The sequence below is a fragment of the Phyllostomus hastatus genome, unplaced genomic scaffold (genome assembly GCF_019186645.2).
Source record: "Phyllostomus hastatus isolate PE091 unplaced genomic scaffold, TTU_PhHast_1.1 phas_contig_40, whole genome shotgun sequence".
NCBI classification, from domain to species: domain Eukaryota; kingdom Metazoa; phylum Chordata; class Mammalia; order Chiroptera; family Phyllostomidae; genus Phyllostomus; species Phyllostomus hastatus.
In genome coordinates, this window is record NW_025333872.1 from 21,405,723 (window position 1) to 21,426,005 (window position 20,283).

At 35.6% G+C, this 20,283-nt stretch overlaps 1 protein-coding gene across 1 annotated transcript in view; it reads right to left on the bottom strand.

Annotated features, from left to right (window-relative positions):
• The window catches only part of LGSN (lengsin, lens protein with glutamine synthetase domain), a 153,915-nt gene that overhangs the window by 40,197 nt on the left and 93,435 nt on the right, over positions 1 to 20,283 (bottom strand). The window lies entirely within an intron of this gene.

A 20,283-nucleotide genomic window follows, 5' to 3' on the forward strand; every position in this document is an offset into this window, starting at 1 on the left:
TCTATTGTTGTATTTGCTTGATCTTTTATTTTTTTCTTTCTTTCTTTGATAATGTCATATTTAATTTCTTAATATACAGTCACTCTATCCTCTGGCGTTCACAAAATTTTACCTAATGATTACCATGCTGTCTTTATATCTCCCACCTAACCTATGAATTCCTAGAGAGGTTTAGCTTCTGTTTTGTAACTCCAGCACCTGGAACACTGAGTGTCTCATAATAAGAGATCAAAATGCTTTTGTTCAATGAATGAATGATATATAAGAAAGATTAAATTTATTATCTGGGAAAAATGCCACACTTCTATTGTAAGAATTAAGTGTGTATTGCCAAAGAACATACAGTCTCTTGTGGCATTCTAAATCAAATTTTTATGATGGCTTAGTTTCAAGTGATATCCTCTGTGTTCCTGTCAATCAGTATAGCCACCTAAGCCATCATGAGTGCTTTCTTTCTATTAGATAAAGGAATGAAAATATCTATTGTCAGACATCTTCACCCATAGATAACAATTCATATTCATGATGAGTTGTTACATAAAATCAAAGCTCTTTACAGCATTTATATACCAAATACTTAAGTGTTCTCTGACTAAATTGCTGATTTCAGAAGGTAATCTATATTATTTAGGCCTGTTTCAGGTATGTTGAAAATCATTCTAGGGGTGATCTATTAAGAATGATTCACAAATTGAACACAAAAAAATCTGATAAGGATATTAAACACTACAGTAATAAGGCCTCAGCTCATTTGAAAAAGTGGTTCTCATCATGTACTGGCTATTATAAAGGATGGCGAGTGATCATCTACATGGTAGATATTTCGTGTCCATTGGTATGTTTTATGCTACATCACAAATAAGTAAATTTCTGATAGCATCATAAACTTTAAAATAATACTTATTTATTAAGCAAATATACTTTATTTTTCAGTATATTTTATTGAGTATGCTATTACAGTTTTCGCAATTTTTCCTCCTTTATGCCCCCTCCACCCTGCAACCCCAACCTTCCAACATTTCCCCCTTAGTTGATGTCCATGGATTGTACATATAAATTCTTTGGCTTCTACATTTCCTATACTATTCTTAACCTCCCCCTGTCTATCTTCTACTTACAATTTATGCTACTTATTCTCTGTACCTTTTTCCCTTCTCTCCCCACCCACTCCCCCACTGATAAACCTCCATGTGATCTCCATTTCTGTGATTCTGTTCCTGTTCTGGTTATTTGCTTAGTTTGTTTTTGTTTCTGTTTTAGGTTTGGTTGTTAATAACTATCAGTTTGTTGTCCTTTTACTGTTCATATTTTTGATCTTCCTTTTCTTAGATAAGTGCCTTTAACGTTTCATATAATAAGGGTTTGGTACTCATGAACTCCTTTAACTTGACCTTATTTGAGAAGCACTTTATCTGCCCTTCCATTCTAAATTATAGCCTTGCTGGATAGAGCAATCTTGGATGTAGGTCCTTGCCTTTCATGACTTGGAATACTTCCTTCCAGCACCTTCTTGCCTGCAAAGTTTCTTTTGAGAAATCAGCTGACAGTCTTATGGGCACTCCTTTGTAGGTAACTGTCTCCTTTTCTCTTGCTGCTTTTAAGATTCTCTCCTTCTCTTTCATTTTGGCTAATGTAATTATGATGTGCCTTGGTGTGTTCCTCTTTGGGTCCAACTTCTTTGGGACTGTCTGAGCTTCCTGGACTTCCTGGAAGTCCATTTCCTTTGCCAGATTAGGGAAGTTCTCCTTTATTATTTGTTCAAATAAATTTTCAATTTCTTGTTCTTCCTCTTCTTCTTCTGGTACCCCCTATGATTTGGATGTTGGAATGTTTAAAGATGTCCTGGAGGTTCCTAAGCCTCTCCTCATTTTTTTTTGAATTCTTGTTCCTTAATTCTCTTCTGGTTGAATGTTTCTTTCTTTCTTCTGGTCCACACCATTGATTTGAGTCTTGGATTCCTTCCCATCACTGTTAGATCCCTGTACATTTTCCTTTATTTCACTTAGCATAGCCTTCATTTTTTCACCTAATTTGCGACCACATTCAACCAATTCTGTGAGCATCCTGATGACCAGTGTTTTGAACTGTGCATCTGATAGGTTGGCTATCTCTTTGTCAGTTAGTTGTGTTTTTTTCTGGAGTTTTGATCTGTTCTTTCATTTGGGCCATTTTTTTTTCTCTCTCGACATGCCTGGTATATAGTAAGGGGTGGAGCCTTATGTCTTCACCAGGGCAGGGCAACCCACATCAGTGTGTTCTGACACTGTATATAGGGGAGGAGTCTGAGAAGAAACAATGCCCCTTTGCTCCACTCTCTGCCAGTTTTCAGTCACTTCCCCCGCTACCCACAATCAAATTGGGCCCTTCTGGTGCTAATTCCCAGTGGGTGGGCCTGTGTGCATTCTAGGACCCTGTGGATCTCTCCAATGAACTCTCCTGTGATGCTGAGAGTTTCTCCTGCTGCTGCCTCAACCCCCATACGTGTTTTCAGTCAGAGGTGTGAGGCTTTATTTCTCTGCACTGGAACCCTGGGTTGTGTGGTCTGTCTCATTCCCCAGTTGTTCCTCTCAGTTTATCTGCACATGAATGTGGGACTGCCCAGTCTGCAATCTTACCAGCTGCTGCCTTGCCCCAATCCCCCAGCCACCACCTTCCTGCGAGTTCTCTCTGCCTCAGTTGCCTGTCTCTGCTTCTCCTACCTGTCTGAATGAATGTTTCTTCTTTAACTCTTTGGTTATTGGACTTTCATAGAGTTTTATTTTCTGTCAGTTCTGGTTGTTTTTTGTTTTTAAATTTGTTGTTGTCCTTCTTTTGGTTGTGTGAGAAGGCACAGTGTGTCTACCTATGCCTCCATCTTGGTTGGAAAAGAATAAACTTTTTTACTTACTCTCCAATGAAGGAGAAGGGCATGGTGTGGAGAGATACATCAGCCTTTGAAAGGAGATATTTTTTAAAAAACAAACTTAATTTTATTCATGAACTTCTCTAAATATTTTACACCTATTTTTAAAGTGGCATATAACATGTATAGGATATGTTACATACTTTTGTATAAAAATGAAAAACAGAAGGTCTCTTAAGGGAGATTACAAAGTATAAATGAATATATTTGTGGATTTAATCATCTCTACCAGAGGTTGGCCACCTTGCCACTGGGTTAGTCTGCTGCCTGTTTTTGTAAAGAAAGTTTCCTTGAAACACAGCCACAGTAATTTGTTTATATATTGTCTCTGGCTGCTGTCATACCATGGCCAAGTTAAGTACTTGCAATGGAGATCATGTGAATCATAGAGCTTAAAATGTTTACTATATGGCCTTTACAAAAGAAGTTTGATGTTGTTTTTCATTTTAAAAACTCCATTTCTTTTGTTTAAAATAATTAATTTAAAGATTTTATTCATTTATTTCTAGAGAGAAAGGAAGGAAGGGAGAAAGAGAGGGAGAGAAACATCAATGTGTGAGAGATCCATTGATTAATTACCTCTTGTATGTCCCCAACTGAGGACCTGGCACCTGGCCTGCAACCCAGACATGTGTCCTGACTGGGAATCAAACCAGTGACCTTTGGGTTCACAGGCCGACTCTCAATCCACTGAGCCACACCAGCCAGGGCTATTTGTTTATTTTTTAAATTAAAAAAATTTAATTATAGTTGACACTTAATATTATGTTAGTTTCAGGTGTACAATGTAGTGGTTAGACATTTATATAACTTACAAAGGGGTCTTCTGTTAAGTTTAGTACCCATGTGGCACCATACATATTTATTACAATATTATTGACTATATTCTCTATACATCCATGTGACTATTTTGAACTATTAATTTGTACTTTTTAATCCCTTCACCTTTTTCACCATCCTCCTACCACCCCTCCCATATGGCAATCATCAACTTGTTCTCTGTACCTATGAGTTTGTTTCTGTCTTGTTTGTTCATTCACTTATTTTCTTTAAGATTCCACATATAAATGAAATAATATGGTGTTTGTCTTTGTCTGACTTATTTCACCTAGCATAATACCCTCTAGGTCCATTCATGTTCTTACAAATAGTAAGATTTCTTTTTTTTCTTGTGGTACATTGTATATATGTACCACATCTTCTTTATCCAATCATCTACTGATGGACAGTTAGGTTACTTCCATATCTTGGCTATTGTAAATAATGCTGTAATGAACTTAGGGGTACATATATCTTTTTGAATTCATGTTTTGAATTTCTTTGGATAAATACCCAGAAGTGGGATTGATAGATCATATGGTAGTTCTATTTTTAATTTTTTGAGGAACATCCATACTGTTTGTCATAGTGGCTGCAGGAATTTGCAGTTTCATCAACAGTGCATGAGGGTTCCCTTCTCTCAGATTTTCTTAAATTCAGATATGCATGTTAATTATCTTTCAATAATTTCTTTTAAACATTCTTCTACCTTCAAGAGTTTTTCTTTCTCTTGTAAAAATTGAGAAAAAAGGTCAAATTGGTAATTTCTGAAAAAGATGAGACAAAAAAATGTGAACTACATTTTGGTCTCGAATTCTCTATACATTCCATTCTGAAGTTTTTCCTCTTTGCTCAGACGTTTAGGTACACTCACCTTCTACAGATGAAGGACTGTCATTGCTTTTATCTAAAGCCTCCAGAATTTAAGAATATGAAATATATGATGTCAAACATGACCTCTAAAAACTAAAAACTACCTGTACTCTCCTAAAATAGATTGACAATTTGATTTTGTTGTAAGTGGTCAAATAAATTTTCCATTCAGATCAGATAATTTTAGACCAAGAAATAAGACCAACAGAGGTTTTTTTGTTTGTTTGTTTGTTTTGTTTTGTTTTTATGTGTGGCATCAGATACACTTTCAAATGCAAAGGGACAGGGGTAATTGAAGATTTCTCACCTTATTTATGTACATATTTGCTTTCTTAAGGGCTTTATTTTTTTTAAAGCATGAATTCTCTCCTATCTTTCCCTGCTGGTTGACAGTGTGGACTTTGTCCAGCCTACTGGACCTTATTTTGCCCTTTACTATGTTGGGCTTCAGTAAGACACCTAAGGTTTGTGTATTTCAGGCAGTCAATCTGTGAAATGAGAGTAGTAATAGTGGTAATTCAGCATTTTTTTGGAGGTTACATGAGTTAGTATCTGTAAAGCTACTGTAAAGTATCTGTAAAGGGATCACAGAACATTTTTTTAGTATCCACGCACTGATGTGGGTTGCCCTGCCCTGGTGAAGACATAAGGCTCCACCCCTTACTATATACCAGGCATGTCGAGAGAGAAAAAAAAATGGCCCAAATGAAAGAACAGATCAAAACTCCAGAAAAAAAACACAACTAACTGACAAAGAGATAGCCAACCTATCAGATGCACAGTTCAAAACACTGGTCATCAGGATGCTCACAGAATTGGTTGAATGTGGTCGCAAATTAGGTGAAAAAATGAAGGCTATGCTAAGTGAAATAAAGGAAAATGTACAGGGATCTAACAGTGATGGGAAGGAATCCAAGACTCAAATCAATGGTGTGGACCAGAAGAAAGAAAGAAACATTCAACCAGAAGAGAATTAAGGAACAAGAATTCAAAAAAAAAAATGAGGAGAGGCTTAGGAACCTCCAGGACATCTTTAAACATTCCAACATCCAAATCATAGGGGTACCAGAAGAAGAAGAGGAAGAACAAGAAATTGAAAATTTATTTGAACAAATAATAAAGGAGAACTTCCCTAATCTGGCAAAGGAAATGGACTTCCAGGAAGTCCAGGAAGCTCAGACAGTCCCAAAGAAGTTGGACCCAAAGAGGAACACACCAAGGCACATCATAATTACATTAGCCAAAATTAAAGAGAAGGAGAGAATCTTAAAAGCAGCAAGAGAAAAGGAGACAGTTACCTACAAAGGAGTGCCCATAAGACTGTCAGCTGATTTCTCAAAAGAAACTTTGCAGGCAAGAAGGTGCTGGAAGGAAGTATTCCAAGTCATGAAAGGCAAGGACCTACATCCAAGATTGCTCTATCCAGCAAGGCTATAATTTAGAATGGAAGGGCAGATAAAGTGCTTCTCAAATAAGGTCAAGTTAAAGGAGTTCATGAGTACCAAACCCTTATTATATGAAACGTTAAAGGCACTTATCTAAGAAAAGGAAGATCAAAAATATGAACAGTAAAAGGACAACAAACTGATAGTTATTAACAACCAAACCTAAAACAGAAACAAAAAACAAACTAAGCAAATAACCAGAACAGGAACAGAATCACAGAAATGGAGATCACATGGAGGTTTATCAGTGGGGGGAGTGGGTGGGGAGAGAAGGGAAAAAGGTACAGAGAATAAGTAGCATAAATTGTAAGTAGAAGATAGACAGGGGGAGGTTAAGAATAGTATAGGAAATGTAGAAACCAAAGAACTCATATATATGACCTATGGACATGAGCTAAAGGCGGGGGATGTGGGTGGAAGGAGGTACAAAGAGTGGAGAGGAATAAAGGGGGGAGCGGGATTGGGACTACTGTAATAGCATAATCAATAACATATATTATAAAATAAAAAAGTTTATTCTCTGAAAAAAATCTCCTTTCAACTGCATTCGTATTCCTGATAGAATTCTTATTTAACACATTGCCCCATATTCTGTTTAAAGTCAGCGGAAAGAATAAATGCTGTTTGCTTAACACAATTTTCTTTCTTCTGATATACTTTGTGCCTTCTATGAGGTTTATACATTCTTTTCCTTAGGGTGACTTATGGTTTGTTCTTTAAAATACTGATTGAAAATGTATTATGTAAGGTCAAGAAATCAAATAAATTTTGTAGAACAATTGTAATTTTAATCAGAGAATTATATTACACATTTATAAAATGTTAAATTTCACTCTTAAAAGTTTTAAGGTAGAAATAAATTGTATGTATAAATAAATAAAGCCCATTATGTTACTTACATATATTTATGTGCATATATTTTATGACTTTTTGGAAAGTTTTTGCTAATTTCCTAGTTTATTCATTCATTGCTTTATTCATATTGTCAGTGTTGTTAGTTCAGTACATGCATGGCTAACAGCTGCATCATAAAATAACTACACAGGCAGTTACTAGGATCATTTCTTGTCCTAAGACATATGGTATATTACCAAATCCAGATATTAGCATGAGCTAATTAAAAGACTTAGTTATTTAAAATTAATTTTCAAGAAAGCAATTGTTAGTAAAGGGCTTAGAAGATAGAGGGGACAAGTATCTTATCAATAAGTTCCTATCTAACATTTCTCATTCACAAGCAATTGTTCTATACCCACTATATTGAGGCTGTATCTGTCAAAATGATTGAGGCATGAATATAAGATCCGAGTCTTTTCCCTACCACTCTTCTAAGTTAACATATGGGAAGACTGTTCAACTCAAGTACTTCTCTCACCAATATATGTAATCTAATTGAATGGATCCAAAGAAGAGTGACTAAAATGATTAAAGAATGATGAGATTCATTTTATGAGAACAGATTGCACAAGCTAAAGTGTACTAAGTACCAACAAGGGGAAACAGTATGTTGTTTACCAGTAAGTTACTGCCTTCTGATGAATCATTTAACAGGATTGGAGGAGCAAAGGATGCAAATTAAGTAAAAGATTAAACTTATTCTTTCATTGTGGGAGAAACAGTGGTAGAAGATAAAATCACAATGACTCTGGTTTTATTTTATGTTTATGCATATTACATGTTACAAAGCAATGTATGAGATAAAAAGTTCTTGCCTTCCCAGCACTGACTGCTAAAGAAATAGGATAAAACATGCCCAGTGGGTCTAAGGGAATAGGTGATTTTTGAAAATGAGTCCATAGAAAAGAACAGTCTTTCTCACCACCTCCATCAATCACAAAATTGTGGTTTAAGGCCGTGACAACAGTGAGAGAAGGATACTTCCAATTAGTCCTCCTCCAGATAAGTGCTTGTTCTAGAAGCTGCATGGGTTTGCTTCTTTTGTTTGTATTCAGTTGTGACAGACAACCAGAAGACTGCAACTGACACCCTTTATTGAAGAGAATATGGCAAAAAAATTGTGAAGAGTAACATTTGGGCTCTCCTAGTAGTTCTGGAACTGTTAATAACAAAAGCTCCTGGATGTCCCTTCCACTCACCCAGCACCCACCCCTCCCTAGTTCTGCCTGGAAACAGCTCATTTTCTAAGGAAACAGTAGGTCTGTTTATAGGATTGAGATTTAAAACCCATGATTTGAAAAAATATATATAGTAAAGCTTGGATAGGGCTGAGTAGAGTATCCCTGAATTCATGGATAAGCAGAAATACACATTGGCAGAGAATATGGAAAGTTGTTTTTTTGTTTTCTGGGTTTTTTTTTCTTTTTTGTCTTCTTCACTTGCTCTGGAAGGGGAATTTCTCCTGTCATCTGCAACTGATTAATCTGCAATAGGCTTCAGATTAATTAAGCAGCATGTAGAAAACAATGTAACTCCTTGAAAAATGTGTATCACAATTATGCAGAGTTAATAAAATAAAAATCTAGTTCAAGGCACTTTAATTTAGCATTTCAATTATTGGCACATATCTACAAGCATTCATGTATTTAGCAGAAACTTCATAAAGTTAAAGAAAATCAGTCATGACTATGAAAGCACAAAATTCTGAGTTCCATGGCATTCACATACAAAGGAGTTTCCACTCACATACAATGAATTAAATATTATTCCAAAACAGCCAGAGCTATATATAGGAAAAGAAGGGAGTGACACATCATTAATTTAACAGATTTGATGTAGGTGTTGTCTGTATGTCCTTCTCTTAGCTGATGACATCATCCTAGTTACTGGAACAGGGCTTAAAAATTATTGACAACACCAAACCTTTTATTTATGTGAGTTCTATCAATATTTACCATATTTTAAAACAATAATAAACACAGTACATGCTAACATAAATAATATGTTTTAAAGAAAAACACCTACATTTTTAAAATGTAAAAAAAGTAATAGCAGTTTGATGCCATTTCAATTTTACAAAAATTTTTTACTGTCTAGAAATAGAAAACCACTAGAATTTCATATCTGCTTTTGTAAAACCACATGATACACAGGCTCTGGAAAACTCCACCATGTACTCATGAGAGAATGAAAATGAAAAAGGCAAATAATGTCTTCTTCCTATTATAAAAATAATTTTGGCCACACCGCCGCCTCAAAGGGTCTGGGATCTCTCGGGGACCATAGTGAGAACAGCTGTGGTAGTGCAACCTGAGTTCTAAATGAAAATTTGCTCCTTAAGGGTAAATCACCTAATTTTCTTGATCTCACTTCCTTCACATGCAAAATGAGGTTTGGGGCAAGATGATCTCTCAGGTTCCATCTGACTTTAATATTCTGTGATTCTGTAAAATATTAAAGAAAGAAACACCCACACACAGTGCCCTCAGTTACTTATATTCCTTGTGGTATTCAAGTTTTATGTGTGTCCTCCACTCCCATGCTATAATTGTTATAATAGGATTTTGACTTTATAAAGTAATTCCCACTAAGTACCTATGTAGTGATTAGCCAAAGTAAGAATTGCAAAGTTTCTGAGAGTAGAGTATCTAAAATAATAATAATTTTTTAAAAGAATGGCATTCCTAAATGCAATGTGGGATTTAAAACAGAAAAAGAACATTAGTGTAAAAAACTACTTAATAGTATTGTGCTAAGACTAATTTCTTAATTTTGATAAATGTTCTATGATTATGTAAGATGTTAACACAAAAGGAAGCTTGGAGAGAAGCATACTGGAACTCTACTGTTATTGAAACCCTTCTGTAAGTTCAAAATTATCTCAAAACAATACATAAGGTGGCATTCTGGGTACTGTTACATAACTGTCACAGAGATAATGGGGGTGAGGGCAGAGCCTTTAGATAGCAACTACCTGCTCTTCAGGCCCTCTCTGTTGCCCCATCATTTTTCAAGAACCCAAAAGAAAAAGGAAACACCAAAATATCACAGAACATGATGTAAGATCCCACATAGGATTTTAATTTTCAGAAAAGTGATGAAAACTGGGTCACTTTAAATTTAATACTCATTATCAATGAGTATTAAAAATGCAAATATTCAATTTGCTACTTGCTTTATCAATTCAATTAGATTTATGATGAGCTCTGTTTATTCACAACCCCTTATTATGAGGTGCCATTTTATTTTGTTTACTGCCTAGCATCCAAACCCCTTCTTATGTTTGAGGGTGAGGGGAGATGCCTATGCTGAGAGTCTTGGAGGAAGCAATAGACTGATTCTTACTACATAAGCTGAACAACACCACTCTTACATTCTTAACACCTGCAGTCAACCCGTGTGCACCTTATCTAGGAACTGGTATTTGTCCTCTGCTCAGCCAGACAGAGCAATCAATCTAAAGCTATTGGTGCAAAGGAGCAGAAATGGGGAAGTTTTCTGTTTTGGATAGCAGTGGCTAAAAGATCCAGTTTCCAGAAGCAGAAGTGGCAGGGTCTGGTGTCCAGGGGGTGATGTGGGGAGGCAGGCTACATCACTCAGTACTCAGCAAAGGAATATCCTTGTAGGGCCAGGTCCGTGCCATGCTTTGAGCTATAGTTCAGTCTGTTGCCCTCCATGAGGCCAGTTTCAACTCCCCTGATGACTCTGCAAGACGTCCAATGTCTTTAGAAGTTCATTTCCTGCTTGTGTGAATCAGAGTTGATTTTAGTCATTAAGAACTGCAATTAATAACACTCATTTAGGTAACTACAGAATTAGTTCAGTCCTAGGAATACTAGCAATAGCATTTTTTAATTAAAATTTTAGTATTTGCCTATTGACATATAAGAGATTATTCTAAATAAAAGAGGATTTGAAATAGTCATGACATATTTTATTATTCAATAAACATGATGTTTGTGACAAGAAGTATATAGAAAATAGCTATGCCTTAGGTCTAAGAAAAAATATTAGATCATTATTGATATGTATATATGTATTTTTAATTCAGTCAACAAATTGAACATCAATGTCAGTGGCCAAGAACTGCCAAACAGAAAATTGCTCTTATTGAGATCTCATTAGAGACCTTGAAGTATTATTTTATATAGGGAAGTGTGATAATCAGCTTTTTAAAATATCACTCAAAGTGTCCCAGGTTCGATTCTCAGTCAAGGCACATGCCTGGGTTGCAGGCCACGGCCCCCAGCAACCGCACATTGATGTTTCTCTCTCTCTATCTCCCTCCCTTCCCTCTCTAAAAATAAATAAATAAAATCTTTAAAAAAAACACAAAAACAATTCTTAATAAAAAAATATCACTCGATTGTTTAGGGGGCCTTGTTTGTGTGTGTGTTTTGGTGTTGAGTTGTGTCAGTCCTTTAAATTTTGGATAGTAACCTCTTATCAGATATAGCATTGGTGAATAAGTTCTCCCATTCAGTGGGTTTTCTTTTCATTTTGTTGATGGTTTCTTAGCTACGCAAAGTCTTTTTAGTTTGATGTACTCCTGTTTGTTTATATTTTATTTTGTTTCCCTTGTCCTAGGAGATGTATCAGAAAAAATATTGCTATGAGAATATTCAAGATTTTACTACCTGTGCTTTCTTTAAGAACTTTTATGGTTTCAAGTCCCACATTTAAATCTGTAATCCATTATGAGTTTGTTCTTATGTATGACATAAGAAAATAGTCTAGTTTCTTTTTTTGCACATATCTGTCCAATTTTTCCAACACCACTTATTGAATAGATTGTTTTTTTGCCCCATTGTATGTTCTTTCCTTCTTGGTCAAATATTAATTGACCATAAAGGTGTGAATTTATTTCTGGACTCTATTATGTTTCATTGATCTATGTACCTGGTTTTATGCAAGTAAAGTGCTGTTTTGATTACTATGGCTTTGTAGTATAGTTTGATATCAGGTAGTGTGATTCCTCCAACTTTGTGCCCCTGTGTCAAGATTGCTGTGGCTATTTAGGGTCTTTAGTGGTTCCATATAAATTTTTGGAATATTTATTTTAGCTCTATGAAATGCACCATTGGTATTTTGATAAGAATCACAGTGAATCTATAGATTGCTTTGGGTAGTGTGGACATTTTAATGATGTTAATTCTTCCTATCTGTGAGCACGGTATATGTATGCTTCCACTAATTTGTATTTTCTTCAGTGTCTTATAATTTTCTGAGTAGGTGTTTTACATCCTTGGTTAAATTTATTAAAAACTTGTAGACACAGACAACAGTATGTGATTATCAGAGGGAAGTGGATTTGGGGGAAGGTAGGAGAGGGCAAAGAGGGGATAAATGTTTCCAAAAAAAGACTTGACTTTAGGTGGTGAACACACAATACTATATATAGATGAGCTATTATACAATTGTATACTTGAAACATAAATAATTTTATTAACCAATGTTTCCCCAATAAATTCAACAAAATTTTTAAAATGTAAATATCACTTGAGAAATAATAGGTTTTAATACTATCCTTTTGTTGCATAGATTAGAACCATGCATTGAGAATCAGAATTACTGAGGGGACTAAATGGTAATGGAAAAATATATGATAAAGATTAAATAAATAAAAATAAATAAAAGAATTACTTGCCTGCCAAATTCTGGCCCAGACTGATATCAGCTTAATTGTGCCAAATAGCATTAATTTGTTCTTCACCAAGCATGTTTCTTAGAGTGATGTCACCTCAGCTCTCAACCATTAACACACTACAATTAATCGCCTTTGCCTCTTATATTCTCTCAGGCTTCTCCAGCCTTCTTTTGAGTTGAAAGTTTTTCCTAGCTGATTAAAACATTGCTCCCTCTCAAACATGTAAGAGACCTTTCCAGATTCACATCTTGATTTTGCTAATATAATAAGATTTGTTTAATATAAAGAACTTTAGATGTCTTATACTTTAATTGTAATAATGAGGCAAGACAGTAAGAAACTAGGGAAATTCCTTGACAAGTGGAATAAAGGAAACTGAGACAAAATAATTAAACAAGGCCAAATGATTTGAGCAATTTATAGCCAGCTAATGAATCACAAGGTTTCATCTTGCCTAACCAAGGACACTTAAAGGAGCAAATGGTTTACACATTCCAGACCATTCTGGGACAGAACAGCCTTTTCCCAGTCCCTCTTCAATGGGGTTCTTGTTAACATTCTTTAAAAATGAAACTATCCACAATTAACCTCTGTGTCTCTCTATACACACATTTTGATGAATAAACATATTGAAGGACACCCCTGAAAAGCTAATAAATATTCTATTAAGACCATCCCCTGAGAGGTGGGGACTGACTGAAAGAAGGTGAAGGGATTAGTCAAAGAACATATATGAAGGATGCATGGACATGGACATCAGTGAGGGGACCGATTTGCAAGTTGAGGGCAGGCTGCGTGGAGGGGGGCAAAGGGGGAAAAGTGGGACAACTCTAATAGCATAAACAATAAAATACTTTTTTAAAAAAAGACTCCCCCGCTGAGACCTCCCCTAGGATTCCAGGTGACCAAAGAAAGTTAAAAGACCTCAAAAAAAGGGCACATGGTACACTCTTGCCAAAGCACACCCATGCCTTGTACAGCTGCTATCTTTCTTCTAAACTCTAAGGGACCCCACAAGAGTTACAACCAGGGGAACAGCAAGGTGTGGGAGCTCGTCCTGGGATTACCCTTTAAACCTATTTCAAAGGCCCCCTTTCTCTCTGAATTTCTCTCTCTTGTTACTTCTTCTACCTTAAGCCCTTCCAGCTTTAATAAATATACTCTCAAAATCACCTGGACTTGTGTTGTGAAACCTTTTCTACAGAAATTAAAAAACGCACATACTACTGGCAGGGTCAAGGCAGAGCCAGTCTGGGCCCAGATCCCATCTGGTAACAATAATGTCTTACCTACTTATACTTAGAAATATCATACTTAGAAATATAATAAATGGAACAGTGTTAATTATGATTTTATGCCAACAGATTAGTGGAAAGAAAACAGCCTGTGAGCTAATTCATTATGTATGCTTTCATAATTTTTAATTGAGTCATATTCACATTTTAACCTGAATTTCCATAAAAGAGTAGGCTTTCAGTTACATCTTTGTTATTTCCTGCTTATTTTAGTCAACCTGAGATATGATCTGGCATTTAAGAGTTCATATCACTTTGAATTTCATGTCTATAAAACAGAGCAGTCAAAAGTATGCAACTTAAACAAATATGTATGTAAAAAATGGATTACCCAACTCAGAATTCCTCAATTTACAAATTAACAGGCCAGGACTTCCACACTCTTAGTTGCTCTCTGTGGAATCTGGGATGGAAACTGGCTCTGGCAGTAGTAAGTCTGAACTGGCAGATGACCGGGAATTGGATGAAGAGGCTATTCCCTAACCAAGCGTTGAAGAGGTGTCCCAGAATTTCCAGGAGAGGGAGGGGTCTTTTGCAAAGTACAAATGGTTACTGTGGTAGGCAGAATTCTAAAGATGGGCTCCTCAAGATTTCCATCCTCTGGTTATTCAATCAAGTACTAATTTATGTACTACTATGAAGGATTTTGCTAATGCAATTAAAATCCCAAATTACAGATTTTAAAATACTGAGATTATCCAGGTGTGTTTAATTTAATCCCATCAGTCCTTTCAAAGCAGAGCATTTCATCTGACTGGTGGCGGAAGGGGAAGTTAGAGATGGAAAGCTCCAGGATTCAGGGCACTGTGGCTGGCTTGAAGATACTGGAGACCACATAACAAGCACTGTGAGTAGATCCCAGCTGATCACTAGCAAGAAAATGGGAACCTAAGTCCTACAGATAAAAACCCGAAAGGCCTTAAAAGTAGATTCTTCCCCAAAACTTTCATATGAGGGCCCAGCCTGGCTGACACATTGATTTTGGTGTTATGAGACCCTAAAAGCAGAGACTCCTACAGAACCCAATCTGACTTCTGTCTTACAGAGCTGTAAGAAAATTAATAAGCATTGTTTTAAGTCTCTGCCTTTGTGGGAATTTGGTACACAGCAGTAGAAAATGAAAAAAGTTACTAAGGGTTAGGAGTCAGAGTGGCTTAGACTTCTCAGTAGCAAAGCTGTAATGTTAAAGAAAGGAAAACAAAACAGTGCTTTTGAAATTCTGAGGAAAAGCAATCTAAAGTCATCTACCCAAACTATCAAGATAATATACTAAGATATCAAAAAAACACAGCATGCTTCATTATCACCCTTCCTTCTCAGGAGTCTAGCTAGTAGCACAGGATGTGCTCTACCACAATGAAAGGAAATGAAAAAACAGGAAGCCATGTAGTTCAAGTAATGGGATCCCACTCATGGGCAAACTGAAGAAAGTTCCCAGGACGACAGCTGTGCCCAAGGGAAACCATTCCAGATGGAAGAAGTGCTGAAGGCTTAGGAAACATTCTTTAAAATATCAGGCCTTGTAAGAATACCTGGTGAGTCTGAATGTATTAAGAAGAGATTTTGACAATTGATCAAGAGTTTAGGGTCAAACTGATGATTAGTACAAAGAAAAACAAGCAAATGAAAAAGATAAACTGAAATTAACCCCAAGGAAAACAAAGGGGTTTTTTTTTTTACTGGGTAACTTTCCAAATTTTCAAGACTTTGACATTAATTATCTAATTTTAGTTCATCATGTCATGCATCATGAAATAAAATTAGATAATTTTTAAGTTTTTAATTATATTTTGCTAAGCAATAAATAAAAATTATACTTATGATAATATAAACACATAGAATACTTTAAACTTAGCCATGTGATTATAGTAGACTAGAAGTGCATACTACTATCAATATTCAAATTCAAAGTCTCACATGTTCATCAGAACCAACTATTGTCCTCTACAGCACTGGCTCATAGGGAACTCAACCATCATCCACAATTTAATTTTTTTCTTTTTAATTTTTTAAATCCTCACCTGAGGACATTTTTTTCATTGCATTTTAGAGAGAGAGGAAGGGGAAAGAGAGAAACATTGACTGGTTGCCTCCTATACACCCAGATAGGTGATCAAACCCACAACCCAGGTCTGTGCCCTGACCAGGAATAGAACATGCAACCTTTCCTTTCATTGTGTGGGATGATACTCCAACCAACTGAGCCACACTGGCCAGAGCCACAACTTAATTTCTATAGGAAAATATATTCCAGGTCCTAATCAAGAAACTTCCAAATGAACTTTGAAGCCAACATCATTATCCCACAAAAATAAATAGACGTCCCTTTAAAGACATTACATTAGCAGTAGAGAGATGAAAACTAAGCTCAAATATACATGCCTTGGGTCCTGGCCAGGTGGCTGAGTTGGTTGGAGCAATGTCCCATACACCAGAATGTTGTGTGTTGGATGGAGTCCAGTAAGGGCTTGTGGGTTCAATCCCTCAATCCAGGTGCATACAGGAAGCAACCAATCGATGTTGCCCATGTTGATGTTTCTCTCTCTGTCTTCCTTCCTCTCTCTCTAAAATCCTTGGTGAGGATTAAACATGTCCTCAAGTGAGGATTAAAAAAATAATAATACATGCCTTGGGTTTGGGAATTCTTGTTTTTTCTTTAAATAGTTTTTAATAAGGTGGTTTCTTTTATATTTCTTCTCCTTTTACTTTTTTAAACTTTAAATTTATTTTTTAAATGCATAATCAAGTCTTACATCTGTTTCAGCTAGAATGAGGTTCATCTAGGCTAACAGAAAATTCAAAATAATAGAAGCTTAAACAAAACAGAATTTTATTTTCCTCCAAAAATAAAATTTAAAGATAGTCAAGCCAGGACTTGTAGTGAGGGTCAGCAGTCCCTGTTCCTTCTATCTTATTAGCACAATGAAGAGTTTTCTACATGGGCCAAGATTGCTCCAGGATAGCAGTTATTGTGTCCGTGTTTCAGCCAGCAGGAAGGAGGAAGGGGAATGGTAGCCATGCCCTTCACTTTAAGATCGCAGCACAACTCTCACACTTACATCCCATTGATCAGGAATTAATCACATAGCTAGCTTGTTGCAAGGGAGGCTGGGAAGTGTTGTCTTTACTGTGGGCAGCCATACTCCCAGCTGGAAACCATGACTTCTGTTACTATGGAAGCAGAAAAGAACAAGCCAATGAGTAATATCTGGTCTAATATCATTTACTTAATAATTTTCCCCACTTAATTAAAGACCATCTTTTTTATAAACTGAATTTCCAAACATAAATGGTCTGTTTCTGAATTTCATATTTCAGTCTGTTGACCTATTTTTGATTGTTTCACTAATTATTTACCACAAATTTAAAGTAACTTAAGATATCTGTTGGAGCAAATCTTCCTTGCCATTCCTTTTCAAAAGTTTCTTGAATTATTTTTTGCATTTTCCCTTACAAATGAATTTCAAAGCCAGTCTTCTTTTTTCCCCCCAGGTTTCCAAAATGACTTGTTCCAGTATGTTGTAAAATCTAGAGGTGTCTGTAAGATATGTTTCTAAGAGGTACTGTCTTCTACAACCACTGAGACACATGCATCATGAAATAAAATTAGATAAATAAAGCAGTCTTTTGAAAATTTGGAAAGTTACCAAGTAAATATCTGTTCTGTTCTTATTTTTAACTAGTCACTAACTGGAAATGTACAAGCTGAATCTCACAATGACTAATCATGCTTCTGAAGCCTATTTAAATAAATGGTAACTCATTAAAAATCCAAAATAATTACTGAGTCACACATGACTCATACAGCAGAGTCCACTAATCAAAGAATGACTTGTAGAGAAATGCACCTGATACCAGAAAAAGGTTAATTCTGTGAATGACAAAATTAGATAGAAGACTAAATCTGTCTCTAGCTCTTGAAAGTTTTCTTAAATTTAAACAGAAAACATTTTTCTCCAGGAGGTAAAAAAAAACATTTATCATAGAAGAAAACCTAAAGGAGTTGATCATTTAGTATTAGCTAAGCACTGAAGAACTTGCTTTAACTTAAAGCAGCAGCTCTGAGTCAGTGATCTTGAAAAATAGTAGCCACAAAAGAAAATACAATCAACCTGAACCTGAAAGATGTGGAGATGTCATCAAGCATTACCAGTGAAGGCCTATGAACTCTTGGCACATTCTGATTTCTATTTTGATTTTCAGTTAATGATGCAACAAATATTTTGAAACATATCTCAATGTGGTACTCCTGGGTGTTGCAGAGAGACAAGGATGAACTCAGTCCCAATCTGGCCTAGAAGAATCCATCATTTAGAAGCAAGGAGGTGTTTATTAATAACTTTAACCCAAGGCGCCATGCTAACTACATTGGAGATACAGATTTTTAAAATAAAATAGAGCAAACACTTTTAAAGGAGGAGTTAGTGTCAGAATCCATCCTTGAAATAACATTTGGGATTTGTACTTATAAAATTGAAGGTGAGGCAGAGCAGGAGAAGTGAAAAAACTGAGCTCACTGTGCACAGGACAAAAGGCAATTTCTCAATTAAATGACGTGTGAGAGAAGGTAGAGAGAAGCTGGTGGTACAGATCCTGGTTTTCCAAGATCTTACTTACATGCTAGAAGAGGCCTTCAAAGTGTTGGTTGTTTTGTTATCAATTTAAGCAAGATATTACATTTAATCAGAACTGTGCCTTAGAAAGATGCATTGAGGGGCCCACTTTGTAATGTGAATTTATGGAATTATTAAAACAGAGACTGGAGACTAGAGGCCAAATTAGAAAATGCTTGTAGCTGCACAGCTGACAAGCACAGTTAGCTGAACTCTAAAAAGGGCCCCAAATTCCTAGACTTTCCACACACTTTCTCAAGTTATTGAGTCAAACACTGATCTAGGTGTTGCTGAGAAGGAACTTTGTGTTGTAATTAAGGTTCAAAATGAATTGTCCTGAAGATAAAGAAATCATCCAGGAGTGCCTAACCTAACCATGTGGATCCTTTAACTCTGTGTCTAGAGGTCAGAGACAGGAAAGTGATATTCAAAGCAGGAGAGGGATTAACAAGGGGAAATATTTTTCCATTACTGGCTTTGAAAGTGAGGAAGCTAAGGAATGCAAGAGACCTCTGGAAGCTGATAATGGCCCTCAGTCAACTGTCAGTGAAAAAATAGGAACATCAGTCTTACAGCAAAAAGGAACTGAATTCTGCCCACAGCCTGAATAAGTTTGGAAGTGGATTGTTCCCCAGAGGCTTCATACAGGACAATGTGTTTTAGAATCGTGCACCTGAAACCTGTATAATTTTGCTAACCAGTGTCATTCCAATAAATTCAATGAAAAAAAATTCATCTTAGCCAACACCTTGTGATACCTAAAGCACAGAACTCACTGACATCATAACAGGACATCTGACCTATGGAAGCTATGATGTCATATTCTTGTGTAATTTTAAGCCTCCAGTTTGTGGTAATTTGTTAGCAGCAGTAGTAATAGTAATGAAATGTAGTACATTTTATCGTCCTAAAGCACCTGCTCTTTCCTAAGACAAGTATTCAGTATATAGTACTTAGAAAAGGCAACATTTCGGGACCTACCTGTCAGGGTTAGCTTCATGGGATCAGAACAACATTTCAGACAACCTCGGTTATTAGAGAATTGCCCAGACATTTAAAAGTGGAGAGCTTGATTATTTTAAAACACTTTAAAATTATTCACTCAAAGCAAAAGTTAAAAAAGAGTCAAGTATGTAAATTAATTAAACTAGCTCATAAAAATGTAAAAAGTTAATAAGCTGTGGAGTTAAGAGAACTGTATTTAGAGTAATTTTGGCCATGTAATACTCAACAAGTACCTTGATTTCTTTGTCTTTCTTTCTCTGTAATAGGAAATGATTACTGTACTAATTACTTCATAGTGTTGTGGCTAGTCCCAAATTTAGTAAAATATACAAAGGAATTTATAAACTGTAAAATAGTTCACAGATTTTAATAATGATGATTACTGAATCTAGTCATAGTTATTTGTCTACAGATCATAGATTATCTCAGGGCATTTAAATTAGCCTGAAATATGGTTTCAAAGATTTAAAAAATTTTACTTTATTTCTGTTTTGAATCAGTAACACACTTAAAATGGTGCTACATACACATCACAGGACTACAAAGTAAACAATTCAAAAGACCAACTGGTAAATAATGTAATTGGTATTTTATCCTAATTTTAAAAAGAAAAAAATTTTGACATTCAACCACTGACAAATATATTTACAGGAAAGAAAGCAGATTTTTTAAAAATATCTTTAATTTGAATATTAAAACTAAAAGCAATCTATTAATATTAATTTCTTGAAATTTGATTAGAAACTAATATATTTTTAAAATAGAGTTTTGAACATTAAAAATTATA